Source organism: Somniosus microcephalus, chromosome 29, assembly GCF_052327205.1.
Source record: "Somniosus microcephalus isolate GS21.2 chromosome 29, FLI_Smic_1.0, whole genome shotgun sequence".
NCBI classification, from domain to species: Eukaryota; Metazoa; Chordata; class Chondrichthyes; order Squaliformes; family Somniosidae; genus Somniosus; species Somniosus microcephalus.
This window is the reverse complement of record NC_141015.1, coordinates 3502062-3518745: the sequence shown is the minus strand read 5'-3', so window position 1 is coordinate 3518745 and position 16684 is coordinate 3502062. Positions and strand designations below refer to the sequence as shown.

General features: G+C 46.8%; 1 pseudogene; it reads right to left on the bottom strand.

Moving 5' to 3' along the window:
- The window catches only part of LOC147098200 (putative G protein-coupled receptor 139), a 49165-nt pseudogene extending 32961 nt beyond the window's left edge, over window positions 1-16204 (bottom strand).
- Between the last annotated feature and the right edge of the window lie 480 nt (window positions 16205-16684).

Below are 16684 nucleotides of genomic sequence, written 5' to 3'. Positions count from 1 at the left end.
CTCGAGACATGGGGTTGACGCGTTCCTGTGATGCTAAGGTCAGATCGACGTGGTTTCTCATAATGTTCTCCCCGACATCCACTGTGTACATTAATGGCCCCTGCCTTGTACATATCATTCCGGGTTGCCACTTCTCTGTTCGATAGTCACGGGCCAAGACTGGTTGCCCTACATTGAAGCTCCTTGTCGGCTTCTCATTGATGTGCTGGAATTGTTTGTCCTCAACATTTCTTTGCACATTTGGTCTGAGCAAGTCCAGACGAGATCTCAACCTTCGGTTAAAGAACATCATGGCCGGGGTCTGGTTGGTAACTGCATGTGTCGCGTTTCGGTAGGCTAATAAGAAATGTCCATCTTATGCTGTAGTGGAATTTCATCGTCGCACATGGCCTTTATCGCCATCTTAAAGGTTTGTACGAACCTCTCAGCCAATCCATTTGTGGCTGGATGATATGGGGCGGATGTGTAATGCCTTACCCCTTTCCTTTTCATGAATTTTTGGAACTCATCGGACACAAACTGTGGTCCATTATCAGAGCAAATCTGCTCTGGCAAACCGTTTCTGGCAAATATGGTCCGTAGGACTGCAATCGTTTTCTCGGTAGTGGTTGAAGACATTTTTATCACCTCAGGCCACTTTGAATGAGCATCCACTGCTATTAAGAACATTGATTCCATAAATGGACCAGCAAAATCAATATGCACCCGTTGCCATGGAGAGGAGGGCCACTCCCATTGGGTGTAGAGGGGCATGTGGTGGTGCATTTTGGACCTTCTGGTATCCTAAGCAGCTCTTAGTTAGGTCTTCGATTTGTTGATCGATTCCCGGCCACCACACATAAGCCCTAGCACGGCTTTTCATTTTCACTCCCCCCAGATGACCTTCATGTAGCTCATTTAGCACTCTCTCCCTTAACTTGGGTGGAATCACCACTCTGGATCCACACATCACTGTCCCCTGGCATACTGACAGCTGTTCTCTTCTGGATGAGAATGCTGGCAACAGTGATTTGCCATGTGTTGGCCATCCCCTCACCGTCAATTCATATACCCATGACAGCGTCGGATCATTGCGGGTCTCCTTCTCTATATCCGCGTTTGTTACTGGCAATCGTTCAATTATTGACGAATAAAATATCTCGATAGGGTCCACTGCTGGTGCTTCCTCCACAGTAGGCAATGGCAGGCGCGATAGCCCATGCTGTTTCGTGCCTTTATATTCTATTTCATATTGATTCACCCCTAGAAACAGGGACCATCTTTGTAACCGCTGTGCAGTCATCACTGGAACGCCCTTCTTAGGATTAAAGATGGAGACAAGTGGTTGGTGGTCAGTCAGCAAGGTGAACTTCTGCCCATGCAGATAGTGGTTGAATTTTTATACTCCCCATACTAGGCTAAGGGCCTCCCTGTCAATCTGGGTGTATTTGTGCTCGGCTAAGGTTAGTGACCGAGACGCAAAGGCTACTGGCCTCTCCAACCCGTCTGGGAATTTGTGCGACAGCACCGCTCCAATACCGTAGGGTGATGCATCACATGCCAAACGAATTGGTAGTGCTGGGTTGAAATGGGCCATCAATTCTTTTGATGTGATCAATTCTTTACACTTCTGGAAAGCTCCTCTACGTTCGTCATCCCACTTCCATGGTACCCCTGTTTGTAGTAGAGTGTTCAGCGGGTGTAATACCGTAGACAAATTTGGTAAGAACTTGTGTTAGTAGTTTACCAGCCCGAGGAACGACCTCAGTTGTGACACATTTTCCGGTGCTGGAGCCTTGACTACTGCCTCAATCTTGTCAGGGGACTTATGTAACCCCTCTTCATCGATGACGTGGCCACAATACGAGATCTGTTTCTGGAAAAACTCACACTTGTGGCGATTAGCTCGTAGCCCATACTCCTTTAATCTGGTGAGCACCTTCTCCAAGTTGGCGAGGTGATCACCGTCATTTTCGCCCGTGACCAAGATGTCATCCAAATAACACTGGGTCCCTGGAATCCCTTGCAGGACCTGATCCATCGCCCTCTGCCAGATAGCCGGAGCTGAGGCTACTCCAAACACCAGCCGGTTGTATTGATAGAGACCTTTATAAGTGTTGATTGTAAGGTAATGTTTCGAAGCTTCTTCTACCTCCATTTGCAAGTACGCCTGGGCTAGATCAATTTTGGTGAAGCGTTTACCTCCAGATAGCGAGGCGAAAATATCCTCAATTCGTGGAAGCGGATATTGCACCGTATGAAGGATTGGGTTCACTGTCACCTTAAAATCCCCACAGATGCGGACCTTCTTTGGTTCCCCAAGCGTATTACTCAACGACCTCTTCATTACAGGAATGATGGGTGTAGCCCACTCGCCCCAGTCCACTTTGGACAGTACTCCTGAACGTTCCAACCCTTCCAGCTCTGCTTCAACAGCTGGTCTGATCGCATAAGGCACTGGTCTGGCCTTCAGAAACTTTGGGCTTGCATTTTCCTCTATTTCTCTATTTTAATCATTGCTGTTGTTCCTTTTAGTGTTCCTAATCCCTCCTGGAACACTTCTTTTGCGTCAGTTAGCATTTTTGACAGTCGTCCAGGTGTGATGTCGTCATCCTTTTTGGCCTCAACCTTCAGTGCCTGTATGGAATGCCAATCTAATTGTATCTTCCGGATCCATTCACGTCCTAGCAGTGGTGGTCCTCAATTTGGCAATACATATATATCCATTTTAGGTATTTCCTGGCCTTTATATGTCACTTTCACCCTTATTTTCCCTTTGGGGTAGACTTTTTGCCCAGTATACGTCTTCAAGACAATCTCTGTAGCTTTCAAGGGTATGTGTGAAAATAGCCGCTTGTAGTCTCTTTGATTTATGACTGTTAGAGCTGACCCTGTGTCCAATTCCATTTCCACTTGGACTCCGTCTATCTTGAGTGTAACCCAGATAGTCTGGTGATCCTCCATTTCGGTTACCTTATGTAGTTTCAGACAACCCAGCTCCTTGCTTCCGGAGTCTGTGTCACTTTTCTGTTCATCTGACCACTGTCCATCACCTGGTGTCCCTTTTTGTACTTCTCCTGTGGAGATTTCTTACTGTTGGTTTTCTTCCCAGACCTGCAGACTCTTGCTATGTGTCCTGCTTTCCCACACTGTCTGCACACTTGGTCCTTGAACCAACAATCTTTCTGGTCATGTGTTGTTCTGCCGCAGCGATAGCACTTCCCTGTTCCATAGGACATTTCATTGGTGCCATATTCTTGCGGTCTCCGTTGTATCTCTGCAGCGCCCCTTGCGACTGCTTCGTGTGATACTGCCATACTGAAAGCTTTGTCCATCGTAAGGTCCTTTTCTGATAGAAGCTTTTTCTGGGTTCCTTCACTTTGTAGCCCACACACAAACTTGTCCCTTAACGTGTCTGCTAGTCCCGCTCCAAACTGGCAGTGTTTCGATAGCTTGCGCAGTTCCATTAGGTGCTCAGCATTGCTTTCGTCTTTGTGTTGGTTCCTTTTATGGAACTTAAATCATTCTGCTATCAGCAGCGGTGTGGGGTTTAAGTGGTCCTGTAGGATTTCTGCTATGCTTTCAAAGTTCTTGTTTACCGGCTTCTCTGGGGTTATTAGATTTCGCAGTAACCCATAAGTTTTTGCACCCATGGAATTTAACAGAACCAGTGCTTTATTAGCATCTGGCACTTCATTCGCCCTGCAGTACACCTCAATACGTTCCACATATGTCGCCCAATCTTCGACTTCATTGTCGAACGTAGAGATACTGCCACTCTTCGGCATCCTTGGGTGTGCGTTAATTATCACCAATGGCGCCTCCCGCACTTCCCCTTCTTCTCTGCTGGCACAAAATGGTGTCTCCCGTGCTTTCATTCCTTCCCGCGCTCGCCCTTCTTCTCCGCTGCGGCTTCTAAAAATGGCGTCTCCCGCGCTCTTCCTTCTCTCCGCGGCTCAATGGCATCTCCCGTGCTCTCCCTGCTTCTCCGTGGCTCAATGGCGCCTCCCGCACTCTTCCTTCTTGTCCGTGGCTCAATGGCGTCTCCCCTTTCTTCGCCCCGCGGACCGTGTTCAGCCTGTGAGCACTGGCTGTGCTCTGCGCGTTCTTCTTTTTATATTTTTCGACGCTGCTCAGTCCAGAACCCGGCTGTTTCTTACCCTCTCTCTCTCCGGTTTGTTTTATTTTCCTCGCTGCCACTCAGTGTTCAACCCCCGGCTGCGCCCTGCGCTCTTCACCCTCTGTCTTACCCCGTCGACGCTGCTCGGCTCTCTCTCCACCGTCGGTCAGCTCCAGCTGCCGCTGCTCGGGAAGGGTCTGCGCTGGACCTGTTGTCAGTCTCTTACTGCTCATTGTGGCTGGGGAACCAAGCCCGGCTCTCCACAGCCTCCCCTGTGAAGTTGGATCTCTGCCTGACTGCTGGGCGGTTGCTCGTGCTCGACGCCCCTGTTCCTGGCCTCGACTATTTTTTTTTTTTCTGTTGCAGGTAGATTCGAATCGACACTCGTCGCCACTGTTGGATCCATGGTTCAGTGGATATGCTATTATTCAATAATCACACAGATGCTGAACATTAACTAATAACAGGACTTTACTGGAGGAGGGTAATCTCTAGACTGGGGGTACAGAGGCATGCGCAAAGCTTATATACCGGTGTGGTCACTGCCGGTACTACAGTATACAGAAGCTGTAAAAGCACTTCTGACTTAAAGGCACATACACTACAATTACCATTTCGGTTGGCATGTGATGCGTCACCCTACGGCATTGGAGCGGTGCTGTCACACAAATTCTCGGACGGCTCAGAGAGGCCAATAGCCTTTGCGTCACGATCACTAACCTCAGCCGAGCATAGCTACGCCAAGATTGACAGGGAGGCCCTCAGCCTAGTGTGGGGAGTGAAAAAGTTCAATCACTATCTGCACGGGCAGAAATTCACCTTGCTGACTGATCACCAGCCTCTTGTCTCCATTTTTAATCCAAAGAAGTGTGTTCCCGTGATGACTGCGCAACAACTACAAAGATAGAGCCTGTGTGTCTGGTCCTGTCTCTTTAAAAATCCTGTGTGACTGGTCCTGTCTCTTTAAAAATCCTGCGTGACTGGTCCTGTCTCTTTAAAAGCCTGCGTGACCGGTCCTGTCTCTTTAAAAGTCTGTGTGACTGGTCCTGTCGCTTTAAAAAGCCGGTGTGACTGGTCCTGTCTCTTTAAAAATCCTGTGTGACTGGTCCTGTCTATTTAAGAAAGCCTGTATGACTGGTCCTGTCTCTTTAAGAAGCCCGTGTGACTGGTCCTGTCTCTTTAAAAATCCTGTGTTACTGGGCCTGTCTCTTTAAAGAGCCCGTGTGACTGGTCCATGCTCTTGTAAAAGCCTGTGTGACTGTCCCTGCCTTTTTAAAAAGCCTGTGTGAATGTTTCTGTGTCACTGGCTGTGGCTCCGCTCTCTTGTTTAGGTGTTCATTACATGTTATAAAATTAAACCCTTGAGCTCTTAAGAAGAGCCAGAATGGAGTTTTTTTTAAACAGGGGCCATGATTTTTTGGACCACAAGGGTGTTGATGGTGCAGGATTACTGAGACTAATTCTTTGATGCAGATGTGGCTTCACTGTGTTACGGAGAAACCTTTCCTGGAAAAGTAGTGTTAAAAATTGAAGCCATAGAAATCTTTCATTGCCTGCAGTGGAACTGAATATCAGTCACTGCGTGTAACGGGCGACCGATCCGATACCACCCATTTAGCGGCACCGCCCGAGTGGAATTTCTTGGCCCTTGTCTGCTGACGTCGCAGATATCAACTGTCACAGCGTGCTGACGAATTGGACTCAGACTTTGCCTCTCAAAGGGTTGGACTCAACCCATTCAGGGTCATTTGTTATCATCCGAGACAGATTGCTCGCAGGGTGGGGAGATATGAGCTATAACTAAAATTAATTACAAGCATTTCTGCCTCATCCAAAACTCTGTTGTCCGTGTCCTAACTCGCACCAAATCCCGTTCACCCATCACCCCCTGTGCTCACTGAGACCCGTTCACCCATCACCCCTGTGCTCGCTGAGACCCGTTCACCCATCACCCCCTGTGCTCACTGAGACCCGTTCACCCATCACCCCCTGTGCTCACTGAGACCCGTTCACCCATCACCCCCTGTGCTCGCTGAGACCCGTTCACCCATCACCCCCTGTGCTCGCTGAGACCCGTTCACCCATCACCCCCTGTGCTCGCTGAGACCCGTTCACCCATCACCCCCTGTGCTCGCTGAGACCCGTTCACCCATCACCCCCTGTGCTCGCTGAGACCCGTTCACCCATCACCCCCTGTGCTCGCTGAGACCCGTTCACCCATCACCCCCTGTGCTCACTGAGACCCGTTCACCCATCACCCCCTGTGCTCACTGAGACCCGTTCACCCATCACCCCTGTGCTCACTGCCCCGTGTCCTAACTCACACCCAGTCCCGTTCACCCATCACCCCTGTGCTCACTGCCCCGTGTCCTAACTCACACCCAGTCCCGTTCACCCATCACCCCTGTGCTCACTGCCCCGTGTCCTAACTCACCCCGAGACCCATTCACCCATCACCCCCTGTGCTCACCCCGAGACCCGTTCACCCATCACCCCCTGTGCTCACACCCAGTCCCGTTCACCCATCACCCCCTGTGCTCGCTGACCTACATTGGCTCCCGGTCCGGAAAGCCTCAATTTAAAATTCTCATCTTCATGCAGTGTTGTGGGAGCACCTTCAGCACACGGCCTTCAGCGGCACAAGATGAAGGCCCACCATTTCCCATGTGTAAATAAGGATGGACAATTAATTCAGGCCTTGAGAGTGTCACCCACATCCTGAGATCAAATAGTTAGAAATAATAAAACAGGAATACAATCAATGATTCTGTAATTCACTGATTTATACCAGGCGAGGCCTGTGATCAGAATCTTACTCCTGTTGCCTACACAAATTGCCTCACAACTTGGCTCACCAATTCTATGATTCTATGATTGCTACTGCCCATACTTTCCAATGTTTCTATCCTTTCAAAAGGTGCTCGATAAAGTCCCACATAATACCTAAATTGAATCCCATGGGGTTAAAGTGGCAGTGGCAACATGGCTCGGAAATTGACTAAGAGACTGAAAGCAGAGAGTAATGGTAAACGGTTGTTTTTCAGACTCAGTCTACACTGGTGTTCCCCAGGGGCCGGTTTTGGGCCCATTGCTCATTGCATATATATATCAATGCCATTGAATGGGGTATACAGCACATAATTTCGAATTCGGAAATGTTAATAAACAATGCGAAGGAAAGTAACAGACTTCAGGAAAACATAGACAGACTGGTGAAATGGCAACTGCATGGCAGATACAATTTAACACAGAGAAGGGTGAGAAGATACATGTTGGCAGGAAGTAAGAGCAGAGGCAATGTAAACTAATTGGTACAATGTTAAAGCGGGTGCACGATCAGACAAACCTGGGGAGTACTTACACAAATCTTTGAAGGTTGTGATAGCTGTTAATAAAGCATACGGAGTCCTTAGCTTTACAAACAGAGTCACAGAGTAACAATCACAGAGATCACAGATCACAGAAACCCCACAGTGCAGATAGAGGCCATTTCGGCCCATCGAGCCTGCACCGACACATATCCCACCCGATCCCCATAACCCCATGTATTTAATCCCCCTAACACTAAGGGTCAATTTATCATAGCCAATCAACCTAACCCGCACATCTTTGGACTGTGGGAGGAAACCGGAGCACCCGGAGGAAACCCACGCAAACATGGGGAGAATGTGCAAACTCCACACAATATCCAGGAATAAATGCTAACGTTTTATAAATCATTGGTTAGGCCCCATCTGAAGTATTGTGTCCAATTCTGAGCACCACACTTTGGCAAGCATGTCAAGGATTAGGGAAGGTGTAGAGGAGATTTACCAGAATGGTACCAGGGACCTGAGACTTCAGGTATGTGGAGAGACTGGAGAAGCTGCGATTGTTCTTTTTAAAGCAGCAAAGGTTAAAAATCATAGAATTATAGAATCATAGAAATTTATGGCACAGAAGGAGAACATTTGGCCAATTCTGTCTGCGCCGGTCGACAAAGAGCTATCCAGACTAATCCCACTTTCCAGCTCTTGGACCTTAGCCCTGTAGGTTACAGCACTTCAAGTGCATATCCATGTATTTCTTAAATCTGATGAGGTTTTCTGCCTCTAGCAAACTTTCTGGCAGTCAGTTTCAGATCCACACCACCCTCTGGGTGAAAACAATTCTCGTCATCTCTACTCTAGCTGTGACCTAACTAGTGTTTAATACAGTTCAAGTATAGCCACCATGCTCTTATGTTCTGTGCCTTGGCTAATAAAGCAAAGTATGCCATATGCCTTCTTAATTACCCTGCCTACATGTCCTCTACTTTCAGGGATCTGTGGACATACATGTTCCTCTATACTTCTCATTGCCCTTCCATTTATTGTATACTCCCTTGCCTTGTTAACCCTCCCCAAATGCATTACCTCACATTTCAATGACAGGATCGGACAAAGTCAACATGGATTTACAAAAGGTAAATCATGCTTGACTAATCTACTGGAATTTTTTGAGGATGTAACTGGTGAAATAGATAAAGGAGAACCAGTGGATGTGGTGTATTTGGACTTTCAGAAGGCTTTCGATAAGGTCCCACATAAGAGATTAGCGTGCAAAATTAAGGCACATGGGATCGGTGGCAAGGTATTGACTTGGATAGAGAACTGGTTGGCGGACAGAAAGCAAAGAGTTGGAATAAACGGATCAATTTCCGAGTGGCAGGCAGTGACTAGTGGTGTACCGCAGGGATCGGTCCTAGGACCCCAGCTGTTCATAATATATATTGGGCCAGAAATTCCAGAACGGGGCTTGCAGCGCGTGCAAGCCCCGTATTTGCACTTACCCCGCGCTCCTGCCAATCAGCTCCAGGGACGCCTGCACTTCCAGAAACTGAAACAAGAATCCCGGGCAGCGTATGACGTCACGCCGCCCAGGAGTGCAGCCAGCGCGGACCCAGGAGCATGCAGTGTAAGTGAGACACGCCCCTTGAGGTCTCAGTTTCACTGGATACGCCCCCAATGTTTCTGTCAAGCTGCTTTGCTTTTTTACATGCAAAGCAGCAGTTTAAATAGGTTTTTGGAAGTTTTTTCAAGATTTTGGTAACTTTTATAAAATTTTTAAAATGTTTACATTATTTTGAGTAATCTGAAGTAGTTTTAAAGAGAATTAAAGCAATTTAAAGACTTTTAAAAGCCCTAAAAGAATTTTTTTAATTCCATTTATTTATTTAGCAATGTCGTCGTCATACGTGTCTTCACACTGTTCCCTTTGGGGAACTGTATGAAGTGGTGGAAGGATTTATGGTCGTGATTAACGCTCATTCCGTGACCGTAACCATCTTTGAACCAGCCATTAGGGCGGTTAGTCCTATGGCGGGAGGGTTTTACGGGCTCCCACAAGCTATACAAGGAGGGGGGGCCACCCACACCCACGGACGCAAATATCCCACTGGATGTCAACCCAGAATTTAGAGCCGGAGCTCCGACTCCACTTGCCGGGACTGTCTGGAGCGGGGTTCGAAACCCTACCCAGATCTGGCCCAGCGGCGGGGATCCTACCGCTATGACAAAGGCCCAATCCGATTAGCAACGTGAAATGGCAGCATAGGGCTCCAGTCACGGGGAGGGAAAAGGCGCAGGAAACGTATGGGTGTCACCTTTTGTGCGGAGTGGGCCTTTTGCGTAGCAGTAAGCATCCCCTCCGCTGGGCCAGAAGGAGTAGGGTTTTGAACCCCACTCCAGACAGTCCCGGCAAGTGGAGTCGGAGCTCCAACTTTAAATTCTGGGTGGACATCCAGCGGGATACTTGCGTCCGTGGGTGTTGGTGGCCCCCCCCCCTCAGATGGGTTGTGGGAGCCTGTAAAACCCTCCCGCCATAGGACTAACCACCCTAATGGCTGGTTCAAAGATGGTTACGGTCACGGAATGAGCGTTAATCACGGCCATAAATCCTTCCACCACTTCATACAGTTCCCCAAAGGGAACGGTGTGAGGATACGTCCGATGATGACCTCTTGCGCAATGCACCTCCTTGGACCCTCAGTCGCAGATGCGAGGGGGCAAGTCGTGCAAGTGTTAAATTTTTTATTTTATTGACATGTAAAATGTTGGCCCAATAATTCCCTTCCAAATGCGCTAGTACGGTCGGGGTACTTACGCATCTGGCCGGATGAAATGCCGGTTTTCAGCATGCACAGTGCATGTGGGGAAAACCAGCATTTCCTGTCCTCTGAACGAAGGGGTTCAGGGGCAGAACGCGTGCGACTGCACATGCAGCGCGTGCGCAGTATAATTCGCCGCTTTCATTAATGCTTTCAGTGAGGTCCAGTCATTACAACTTACACATGAAAAAAGCATGGGTACAGTTGCTACAGAGGCTGCGGAGGAAGATATTTCTTATCGTGGAGCTTCTGAAAGTATGTATGTCTGTATATATTCCTTTGCGTGTAATGTATATATTCCTTTACTTATGTGTATGAATGTATTATTTAATTATGACTTTCAGAGAAAGTAACTTATTGGAAAATCATAATTAAAAACATACATTCATAGTAAAGGAATATAAAACATACATACATATACGTAAAGGAATATATGTGGACATACATACATAACTCATTCTCACATTCCATTCACACAGCCACAAATGCTCCTTCTACCTACCGTTCTGAAAACCCTTTAAAAAAAAAAAAAAATTTAACTTTAAAACTTACTTAAAATTTCTTAAAATAACTTCCCTCCCTTTCCCAAACAAAAATATTGCATTTCAAAAGCTCCACGATAAAATATATCTTCCTCCGCAGCCAATGAACCACTTTACACTTGCTTTTTTTCAGTGTAAGTTCTGAGGACTGGTAACTGGTAGAATAGATGGGGGAGAGCCAGTGGATGTGGTGTACCTTGACTTCCAGAAAGCCTTCGATAAGGTTCCACACAAAAGATTATCATGCAAAATTAAGGCTCATGGGATTGGGGGCAAAGTATTAACGTGGATAGAGAACTGGCTGGCGGATAGAAAACAGAGAGTTGGAATAAACGGCTCGTTTTCGGAGTGGCAGGCAGTGACCAGCGGGGTGCCGCAAGGATCTGTCCTGGGACCCCAGCTGTTCACAATATATATAAATGATCTGGATCAGGGAATTGGATGCAATATTTCCAAATTCGCTGACGACACTAAACTAGGAGGAGGGGTGGGCTCTGATGAGGATGTCAGGAGGCTACAGTGTGATTTGGACAGGTTGGGGGAATGGGCGGATACGTGGCAGATGCACTATAATGTGGATAAATGCGAGGTTATCCACTTTGGGGGTAAAAACAGGAGGGTAGATTATTATCTAAATGGCAATAGATTGGGAGATGGGGAAGTGCAGAGGGACCTGGGTGTTCTTGTGCACCAGTCACTGAAGGAGAGCATGCAGGTGCAACAGGCGATTAAGAAGGTAAATGCTTTGTTGGCCTTCATATCAAGGGGGTTCGAGTATAGGAATAGGGATACCTTACTACAGCTGTACAAGGTGCTGGTGAGACCGCATCTGGAGTATTGTGTACAGTTTTGGTCGCCCCATCTGCGGAAGGATGTTCTTGCCATGGAAAGAGTGCAACGGCGATTCACCAGGCTGATACCTGGAATGGCGGGAATGACCTACGAAGAGAGATTAAATAGTTTGGGCTTGTACTCACTGGAGTTTAGAAGATTGAGAGGGGATCTCATCGAAACATATAAAATTATGGCAGGCCTGGACAGGCTGAATTCAGAGAGAATGTTTCCAATGGCCGGGGAGCACAGAACCAGGGGCCACAGTCTAAAAATAGCGGGCAAATCATTTAAAACAGAGATGAGGAAGAATTTCTTCACTCAAAGAGTGGTGAGCCTGTGGAATTCCCTGCCACAGAGGGCTGTGAAGGCTAATTCAATAAATATTTTCAAGAGAGAATTGGATATATTTCTGAAGGCTAAGGGGATTAAGGGTTACGGAGAAAAGGCGGGGACGGGGTACTGAACTGGTAAGATCAGCTATGATCTCAGACGAAGATCAGCCATGATCTCATTGAATGGCGGAGCAGGCTCGAAGGGCCGAATGGCCTACTCCTGTTCCTATCTCTATGTATCTATGTATCTACCCTCACGGATTTCATGAACGAAATCCACGAAGTTCACTGCGCAAGCGCTGCCTGTGCAGTTGCACGCGCTCGAGGTCTGGAAATGCCGGCGTTCCCCGCATGCGCTGTTCCTGCTGAACGCCGGCATTTCCAACGGCCAGAAGCGTGAGTACACCGAGCGCACTCACGCTTCTGGCCTGGAATGTCTGGCCCATTAATGATCTGGACGAGGGAATTGGATACAATATCTCCAAATTTGCAGACAACACAAACCTGGGTGGGAGGCTATGCTGTGAGGAGGATGTCGTGAAACTCCAGTACGATTTGGACAGGTTGGGGGATTGGGCGGAAACATGGCAAATGCACTATAATGTGGATAAATGTGAGGTTATCCACTTTGGTGGCAAAAACAGGAAGGCAGATTATTATTTGAATGGCAATAGATTGGGAGAAGGGGAAGTGCAAAGAGACCTGGGTGTTATTGTGCACCAGTCACTGAAGGTAAAGCATGCAGGTGCAGCAGGCGGTTAAGAAGGCAAATGGTATGTTGGCCTTCGTAGCAAGAGGGTTCGAGTACAGGAACAAGGATGTCTTGCTACAGTTGTACAGGGCCTTGGTGAGACTGCACCTTGAGTATTGTGTGCAGTTTTGGTCGCCTTACCTGAGGAAGGACGTTCTTGCCATGGAGGGAGTGCAGCGAAGATTCACCAGGCTGATACCTGGGATGGCAGGAATGACGTATGAGGAGAGATTGTGATGATTGAGCTTATACTCACTGGAGTTTAGAAGATTGAGAGGGGACCTCATCGAAACCTATAAAATTCTGTCAGGTCTGGACAGACTGGATGCAGGAAGGATGTTTCTGATGGCCGGGGAGTCCAGAACCAGGGTTCATAGTCTAAGGATAAGGGGTAAGCCATTTAGTACTGAAATGAGGAGGAATTTCTTCACCCAGAGAGTGGTGAACCTCTGGAATTCTCTGCCACAGAGGGCGGTGGAGGCCAGTTCATTAAATATATTCAAGAAAGAATTGGATATATTTCTTGAGGCTAAAGGGATCAAGGGATATGGGGACAAGGCAGGGACAGGGTACTGAATTTGGATGATCAGCCATGATCTCATTGAATGGCGGAGCAGGCTCGAACGGCCGAATGGCCTACTCCTGCTCCTATCTTCTATGTTTCTATGTTTCTATGAATTCCATTTGCCACTTTTCTGCCCACCTGACGAGCCCATTGATAACTTCCTGCAGTCTACAGTTTTCTTCCTCATTATCAACCACACCACCAATTTATCTATCATCAGCAAACTTCTTCATCATGGCCCCAACATTGAAGTGTAAATCATTGATATATGCCACAAAACGCAGGGGACCTAGTACTGAGCCCTGTGGAACCCCACTGGAAACAGCCTTCCAGTCACACAAACACCAATCGACCATTACCCTTTGCTTCCTGCCACTGAGCCAATTTTGGATCCATCTTGCCACTTTCCCTTGGATCCCATGCGCGTTTACTTTTTTGACCAACCTGCCATGTGGGAACTTGTCAAAGGCTTGCTAATATCCATGTGGACTATATCAAATGCAGTATCCTCAACAATTCTCCTCGTCATCTGCTCAAAAATGCAATCAAGTTAGCCAGACATGACCTTCCCTTAACAAGTTCATGTTGATTGTCCTTGATTAATCCGCGCGATCTAAATGCCGATTTTTAGTGTCCTTCAGAATTTTTCCAACAACATTTCAACCACTGAGGTAAGGCTGAATGACCTGTAATTGGCAAATCCCTTTCTTTAAACAAGGTTAACTGTACTCCAGTCCTCTGGCACCACACCTGTCGCCAGAAGGATTGTAAAATGATGGTCTGAAGCTCCACTATTTTCTCCCTTGTATCTCTTAGTGGCCTGGGATAGATTTCATCAGAGCCTCAAGATTTATCCACTTTCAAATATGCTAAACCCCTTAATGTTTCCTATTCACCATGTTTATCTCATCTAATATTTCACACTCCTCCTTAAATACAATGTTTGCACCATCCCTCTCTTCTTTGAAGAGGGACGCAAAGTACTTATTAAGAACCTTACCCACATCTTCCACCTCCGCACACAGATGACCTTTCTGGTCTCTAATAAGCCCCATTCTTACCTTAGTTAGCTTCTTGCTCTTGCTGTATTTATGAAACATCTTTGGGTTTTCCTTGATTTTAATTGCCAATATGTTATCATGCCCTCCCTTTGCTTTCCTAATTTCCTTTTAATTTCAGCCTGCCCTCTCTATACTCCTCTTGGCTTTCTGTAGTATTCAGATCTCGGTATCTGACAAAAGCTTCCATTTTTTTCCCTTATCCTACCATATATGCTCCTTGACATCGACGGGGCTCTAGATTTTGGGGTCCCATCCTTTTTATTAGTTGGAACGTATGTGCTCTGAACCCTTACTATTTCCTCCATGAATGCCTCCCACTGCTTTGACTCTGATTTCCCTTGAAGAAGCTGTTTCCAGACCACTTGTGCTAAATCACATCTCAGCTTAGTGGAATTGGGCTTTCACCAATTGAGAATGTTTACACCATGTCTAGCTTAGTTCTTTTCCATAAGGGGAGACTGAATATAGATGCTGAATTTCATGATGAGTCTTGATAGAGTAAGTGAGTCTGTTCCCAATGGCAGAATGGTGGGTAACCAGAGGACACAGATTTAAGTTAATTGGCTAAAGAACCAGAGGAGAGATGAGGAGAATTTTCTTTATGCAGTGAGTTGTTGTGATCTGGAATGTACTATCTGAGTACGTGGTGTAAACAGATTCTATAGTAACTTTCAAAAGGGAATTGGATAATTAGTTGCAATTGTTACAGGGCTCTGGCTAAAGAGTAGGATAAACTAGATAGCTCTTTCAAAGAGATGGCATGGACACGATGGGCGGAAAGGCCTCCTTCCGTGCTGTACCATTCTCTGGTTCTATGAGCAGCAGACACAGAGAGAGAAGAGGTTGAGAGAGCGAGAAAAAGATAAACAGAAAAATAAAAATAGACAGAAAGATTGGGAGAGGTGCAGAGGGAAAGAAATTCAATTTAAAAGGGGAATGGGATAAATACTTGAAGGGGTAAAATTTGCAGAAATGTGGTAAAAGTGCAGGGACTGGGACTAATTGGACGGGTGAGGCCATAATGGGATGTGATCTTAAGGAGTAGAATATTAAGATTAAGGCATAGCCAGATCCGGAGCAAATGTTGGTCAGCGAGCACAGGGGTAATGGGCGAACAGGGCATGATGCATGTTAGGTTACGGGCAGCAGAGTTTTGGATGAGCCCTAGTTTATGGAGGCTTGTAACTGGGAGGCCGTCCAGGAGAGCATTGGAATAGTGGAAGCTGTATTTAACAAAGGCACGGATAAAGGTTTATGCAGCGGAAGGGCTGAGGCATGGCGGAGACGGGTGATATTGTGGAGGTGGTGGTCGGCAGGATTGATGATTCAGAGGATTACGGATCTAATTGCTGGATATAGAGACTTAACAGGGACACCAGCAGCAGCAAAGGGGGAGTGTAAATTAGAAGAGCAATAATACAGTCAGCAAAAGTTGGCAGAGTGAATAGGTCGACACAGAGACTTACCTGGTATGACAAAAGCAATAAGAAGTGGAAACTAACTGACAAGAGCAGTAATACAATTAACCATAATTTATAGAATTAGTAGCTAGATAGAGAGACTTACCAGGAACACCAATAGCAGCGAGGAAGGGATAGTAAAAGTGTTGCATAATCAGAAGTGTGTAACAGATCCGCATGTCTAATCCTAGATAATCATAATATGCAGAAAGAACGTCAAACTCCCAGATGAAACTCCTGCCCATTGTTGTGACATTCCAATCTACTAATCTCAGATTCCGACTCCCGCTCTGTGGAGCAGCGTGCTGATCCATGTTAATGCCGGAGGTGATGCTCTTAATGACACTATGGGATGACACATTGAAAGGAGTCCCTTATTAATAGAAGAGGGGAACCCTGCACTGATACAATTAGGATCCATGGAGACTGACATTAATTACAGTCACTGAACAAACAGCTTCAGTTAACCCCTGGAGACTGACATTAACTACAGTCAATGAACAAACAGCTTCAGTTAACCCCTTCCAATCCAACACTTTTTGTACCACTGTAAATAGAACATTTCCCCTGTCCTGATGGGCTGTATAAGGGTTGCTGATTGAAGCAATGGTGGAAATAGCGCAGGCGCTGGCCAGAATCTTCCTATCTTCATTGGATATGGTAGTGGTGCCGGAGGACTGGAGGGCTGAAAATGTTACAACCTGTTTAAATAACGAGAGGGGGATAAACCCTGTAACTACAGGCCAGTCAGCCTAACGTCGGTGGTGGGGAAACTTCAAGAGGCCATATTCGAGGAAAAATTATCTGTTATTTGTATTGAATCCGTGGAATCTTTTACATCCACCTGAGAGAGTGGATGGTGACCTCGGTTTAACGCCTCATTCAAAAGATGGCACCTCCAGCAGTGTCAGCC